The following is a 7,152-nucleotide window of genomic DNA, read 5'->3' on the forward strand; positions in this document are numbered from 1 at the left end:
TCCGTCGTATGTTGCCACCCCCCCCCCCACCTTGAATACTCTTGCTAAGGTCCCATAAAATGTCAGCTAAACGTACGCATGCATTGTGGGACAACGTGTGTGTTAGTGGGACAGACGCGTATTTATGGTCCTGTTGATTGGTCCGTTGTTGAGTTACGTTGGAACATCCGGAAAAGTCTACTAGTTTCACACTCGCACATAGAACTCAAATGTACGAAGCGAATTAACGGCCAGCGTAGCTAAGTCGATTGAAATTTATAATTATTGTTTTTACATTTGAATAAGGGCCAGAGGCCTCTACTTCAATAAAGTCTACATCTAGGAGAGAGATACGTAACATCAATCTGCATCATGGAGCGTATTTAACTGACATTAATTAACTGAAACGCAAGGATTTATGACATCAGACTAATTTAAACATGCATACTTTTTTACACTGAAAGAATGGCGAAAAGAATTAACATTATTTTTTTTTCACATTTTTGATTAATTGCATTATACAACAGTTCCCCGTCCTAGATATACGTTCATGAATCTGTACAGTACGCTGTGGATTATGTTACGTATAATATTCCTACATTTTCCAGATCGGAATTGAACAGTTTAATCAGCGTTAAAGTCTACTTACATACCAGTATTACAGTATACGTACCTTTTAGTTAATAAAATGAGTATTTTGAAGGCAATAAAGACGACACTAGAGATGTACCCGTACAGTACGCAACAATGAAATATAAATAAAGACACATTGAAATGTCAAAAAGGAAAAGTAGAAATAATAACGATTATTAGGATGTGACCTGAGGTTAAGGAAATAAAAATCAATACTGATTCAAATATACAATAATATAATAATATTATTGTATATTTGTATGAATGCAAACAGCCATAATGACATGCCAACAGTACATACCAAGATAAATAGAAGATGTATAGGCCTGTATATTTGACTTTATTTGCCTAACTGTGCAACTATTTAATTGTTAAAAATCGCAACAATCATAAGACAATAATAGGAAAACATAGAAGAACGTTAAAAAATAAGTTAATGTTATTAATTTGTTCCTGAATTAGGCCTATATACACATGCACACACCCACCAACACGCACACACCCACCAACACCCACACCCACACATACATACGTACATACATACATACATATATATATATACATATATATATATATATATACATATACATATACATATACATACATCAGGGCATGTTTCGAGAATATACGTTTTCAAGAACTCATGTGGATTCCCAATTATATATACATTTATATATATATATACATATATATACATATATATATATATATATATATATATACATAATAAACAAATAGGTAAATGAGATTAACCTGAGGTTAATGTAAATATATTGAGCTAAGGAATAAAAATCAATACTGGTTAAAATATACAATAATAACTTTTTTTTATATTTGTATGAATGGAATCAAACAAAATGATGAATAGAAGACGTATAGGCTTGTATATTTGACTTTATTTGCCTAATTGTGCAACCATTTCACTTTATATGTTCCAAAGAGCAACAATGATAAGGCAGTAATAGGAAAAAAAGGAAGAACGTTAAAAACTTAATCAATGTTATTAATCTGTCCCTGACTTCCAGTGAAACATAGTTGAAACACACAGGTTACTATCACACATGTACTGTTTATATATTATACATATGTATTATATATATATGTATGTATATAAATGTATATAGCCCTATAATATAAATGTATATAGGCCTATATATATGTATATATATATATATATATATACATACATAAAAATGTCACGTTACATGAAAACGTATATATATATATGGTAAATATAGTGTTCGAATAAAGGAAATAAATACATCGCACAGCTGTCAACGAATGCTGTCTTATAAATAAAGCGATTGTGCAATAAAATTCCTCTGACGGGATTCGAACCTGTCAAGGCCAGCGTCATAACCATTAGACCACAGAGGCTTCATGGTTGAACAGATTCAAATAACGTCAGATACCTCTATTACACAATAGGTACGGTCGGAAACAAATAATAGCATAGCATATAATATAAATCAAGATAGTCGTTAACACTGTTTTACATATACATCCATACAATAAATTTGTATTCTAAAGGTCTATTCCGTTTCCTGTTTGCTTTATATATTTTTCATATATATATATATATATATGTATATATATATATATATATATATTACAAAATAAGTGAAATGGAAGTTATTCGTTGTGGCACAGTATTTACAGTAATATTGCTGCTTTTCAATAACCTTGCACTAATACAGAAAATCAATCGATAGAAAATAAATAACCTAATACATGGCGACTATTATTCCTATTAAAGTATATAAGATGGTATGCTTTATAATAATTAAGACACCTGTAGATTGACAGAGACAAATTGATATGTGACATATTATCTATAAACACTGACAAATTCATGTAACATGACATTTTATTTGCCTTTGATATCTCAATATACTGTACAAAAATGAGGTTTTACATAGTTAGAACAGAAGCAATGCTAGTGTAAGCAGACGTACGAGTAGCAGATGCACTGCTACGGTACCGGTGTGATAATCATTTAAACGGAACAGATCATAGATTCCTATTAGAATAGAAAAAATATAATATGCAAAACGATAATACATTACCACATGACGTCACTTTAATTAGCTATCGGCTACAACGGTGGTGAAGAAGCGTATAATTGAAGCTCAACTCGGAATATCAACTACATTTCAACGCTTGATGTCGAGATGCTTCCATTACTATATTCTCTTTTAATACAAAAACATGGTAAATTAAGAATTTATCGTTGTGTGGTAAACGGCATGAAGGTGGTGTGAACGTGGCGAGGAATATTATAAGTTATTTTACAACCGTGAACTAGTTGATGCGTCACTTGAAGCGTCAAGCAATTCGAAACGCATCAAAAGAGTTTATTAGCGACGGTTGTGTAATAGTTCTGAAATTCGAAAGATCCCTCTACCAAGAACTAACCATCAATGCCAATATTTTGTACGGCCTCAAATTGTAACGTTAAAATCGCGCTTTTCAGCTGTCGTGCTATAAAACAGATAACTATACAACTTATACTATAGCTGTCGTCACTGACCAAATGCTTATGTTTAATACTGTCTAATACAAACATTTCACTGATTTCATTATCTTTGAGTTTCTATATTTCTGTTAGCTATACCAGCTGCTGTGATATCTTTAGAGTAACATCATTATGTTCGACCATCTAAATCTATTTTAAAAGATACTTTTGAAAAACTTAACATAGAGATTACTGTAATGGTCGGTTTAATAATATTTATTCGACTTTACCATGTACAGTATATAAGTGGCAAAGTTTTAAAAACCTTCAAACAACATTGACATTTAAAAGATAAAAAATAGTTATTAAACTAGCAATAGACACAATCGAACAATTCGGTTTTCGCTAATTTACTGACCATTTTACTACAAAAAAAAAATCATAAATTGATTAGGCCTAATAAATTTAATCGCATTGTAAGCATAAAAACGGTTTTCTAAATACCAATACTTCTGTAATTTGAAGACAAAAACAATTTTGATAATAACGTACTTAAATAACCTATATGAAGTTATTAATTCAAATATTAAATATATTTTCTCAAAACACAGACAAGACTGTATCCCTGAGGCCTACTATTAAGCCTATCAGCTCCAATATTGTTCGCTACAATAATACATCACTTGATTGAGCGTTGTCCAACGCAATATTTTGAGTGGATTACTGGCCGATTTAAGGAAACATACCGTGTACTGGTACGATTTTAGTTTAAAATATATTGATATCGCATGGATCATTCCTTTACTATAACAACAAGGCAGGCTAATCATTGTTTCAATTCTTTTCTATTACTGACTGGCAGATATTTGTCGGGTCATTGATTAAAAATATTCTAATACTATTTTTATTATGAAGCTGCTGCAAATAGCAAGTTGCCGGGCAACGCAATGGTAGCACAATTCTTAGCCGTACGATAAAGAATTATTTGTTATTACAAGGGTAATTTTATTAGTACAGTAATATCGTTTGAAATACAACCCGAATATTGTCACGAGCAATCATATATTCAGTATACGGATGATATAGTGTAACTACAGTAAATCTAGTTCAGACAATAACGCAGCTATCCATATCTATATTAAAGGATTTACTGATTAAAAATGAATACATTGTGTAAAATTACATACTAAGTTGTTTTTACATAGACAACGATATTTCTTTCTTTTTTTTTCATTTAAGTATGTTACTGTGCGGCATTGCTTGTACATCAAAGACCATTTCTTAAATATTACATTAAATAGTAAAATAGTATTATAATGAATGTTAAAAATTAAAAGTGTATTGCTTTACTGAAAATTTTAACGTCGCATTAAATTAATAATATAACTTTTCAACAACTCCGCAATCTCATTGCAATAAACATAATACCGTTTGCTGTTATTTCGTTTCCGTAGAATCTGTTCTCAATATATCAAAATTGATACATTAGATTTTATTTTTTAAACGTATTAAATGACTAGAACTTTATGCCTCATAACACTTTATTCTTTAGAAATCAATGCGCATAAGTGTACATAGCTTCAAGTATGTACGTACTCTCAAAATAACACCTGTGGTGATTAACCCAGACCTCTGTATAACGCGTAGCTTACAAACGTCGTCTATGGTTCCAAGAAACATATATTATACAACTTAAGGCCAACTCAGACAGCGTCGTACGACGCAGCCCGACGCGATTTGTTGTCGCGTCGGGTCTGTGTGAGTTAAACCATGGAGGAAATATATTAAACGCAGACGCGATGGTGTGCGTCGAGGGCAGTCGCGTCGTAGAATATTAAACATGTTTAATATTTCTCACGACGGCTTAAGACTATCCCCGACGATAAATCGGGTCGGGCTGCGTCGGCCGACGCTGTCTGAGTTGGCCTTAAGAACTATTTATATAAATAAGCAATACCAAAACCATTGCTACTGTATGCGGTAATTCTTGGCCACATCAAATATTGCATTACATGATGAAGAAAAAAAAAATACAAAACGTAGATTCATAAAATTACTAGCCAATCCTTGTTATAAATACAAACACTTTAAATGTACAAGCAAGTATAATGGCTCTTAAATCAACACTTAAGCCGATCACCAACTGCGTTGACTTTGGCAGCTGACGCAATTCCAACGACGCTCTGCTCAGAATTCTGATGACAAATATCGGACTGGCGTTACGTCGAGCAACCTCTCAGAAAAGCGCGGACGAATTTTGCGGCAGAGAGTCTACTGATCGTCAACAAACTCTATGTTCGCTAGGCTTTGTGGGTATAATCTAAAGAAAAAAAAACTGCCAAAAATTCAATCAAATATTAAATTTATCGGGATCGAAAAATTAATGAGACAAAGATCAGAGCGATTCAGTTTTCATTGATTTACATATTTTACTAAATTGATTTCCTGCTAATTTAAAAGCCCCGGTAATGAATATACGAAGAGTGTTATTTATTTGCTAAGAAAATTATTTCCTATTAACCTTCAAGTGAAAACTAATAACTAACTTCAATATCAAAGTATGCAACTTAAATATTGATTTATCATTTGATTTCTGAACACCGAGAGTGTAACCTAATTAATTGTGGCAAAATTACACTTAGGCCTATAGTAAGTTGCAATTATTTAAAAGCTGGAGGAACAACGATAAAAGTTTCGACCATTATCATTATACTTTCGTTCTTCAACGAATAAGCCATTGAGTAATCTGAATTGCGCATGCCCGTATCCGAGGTCAATCAACATAAACCTGTTGTGTGTACGTGGTAGTCAATTGTGTTCAAACTACGAAATGACTTATTCAAATAATCTGGGGTGATGTGAATGCCATTGGCACACTTGGCATCACGATGGTCTGGAGGCTCAGCCTCGGGCGCAGCGATGCCCAAATGCGCCAAAACAGCGGGGACCACCCGGTTTACCAATACCTAATACCTGTGAACCTTCCCCGCGGTCTCCCTTCTCCTCCCTCGATAATGAGGCCAAATCCTCATCAACAAACACAGGCAAATCAGGAAGATGTTCAGCTGGAAGAGGAGAGGGGCAATCGGCCGCGGCCAATAACGGCGCAGAAGCTTGCAAAGCAGCTTGCACCGCCGCCGAAATCGCCTGCATGACTTCGGGGGCTAAAACAACCCGTAGAGCGCAGCAGATGGCTGTCTCTTATACACATCTAGATGTGTATAAGAGACAGTGCACCCACTGCGGGAACCGATGGCCCCGGTCTGCAATGATCAACATGCCAAGCTTTGATAGTTATAAATCGCGATGGCGGCCAATGAACGCATATCTCACAAGGAGAATTGGCGGAACACCCTCTGCAAGCAGGGCAAACCGTGTAATTGTCCACCACGAACACATCGTAATGAAGACGAAGAACGATACATTTGTGTCGCTAGAGGGCTGGGGACTCGTGGGGCGCATTATTATTACACCGGTAATAATAATAAATTAAGACAGTTACCGAGTATCCCTAGAGTTATTTGGTATTCTTTGCGGCAGCTACAGAATTAACAAACTTACGGTAATGCAAAAATGAAAGAATTTCGGAGATTAGAGAGGCTGCTATTGTTGACGAATTTTCCCCCCAAATTCCATAATTCGATGTCTTTATTTAGGCCTAAAGACTATGTTTGGCTGCTGTGATCTGCTCAACCAACTACATTACTGTAATGCATGTTACACCAAACTCATGAGATAACATACAGTGTTTCGAATTTTGGTTACGTGTACAAGCATTATATTTTATTACGATATTTTTAGCTAGTATTAGTATTACTAATCCTAATTTTATGCTAAAACCTTGAGCCTTCTGAGACTGGTACAGATGAGTATCGACCACAAATATCCAACAATCGTTTTTTTGCACGGTTGGCGTTTCTTACCTATCATCCTTTTATCTCATCGCCAGCCGCTGCACTTGTGTGCTCGACAGGTTTTTCATACTTTTTCGTTAATCTTGTTTCGTCTATCCAGTTTTGTTTTTTTACCTTATTTTAGGCAAAAACTCACCTACATCCTCCTTAGCCCTGCTTGTTGTGTTTCTT

Source organism: Anneissia japonica, unplaced genomic scaffold (genome assembly GCF_011630105.1).
Source record: "Anneissia japonica isolate Jap-2015-1 unplaced genomic scaffold, ASM1163010v1 scaffold1665_len535045_cov187, whole genome shotgun sequence".
In the NCBI taxonomy this organism is placed as follows: Eukaryota; Metazoa; Echinodermata; class Crinoidea; order Comatulida; family Comatulidae; genus Anneissia; species Anneissia japonica.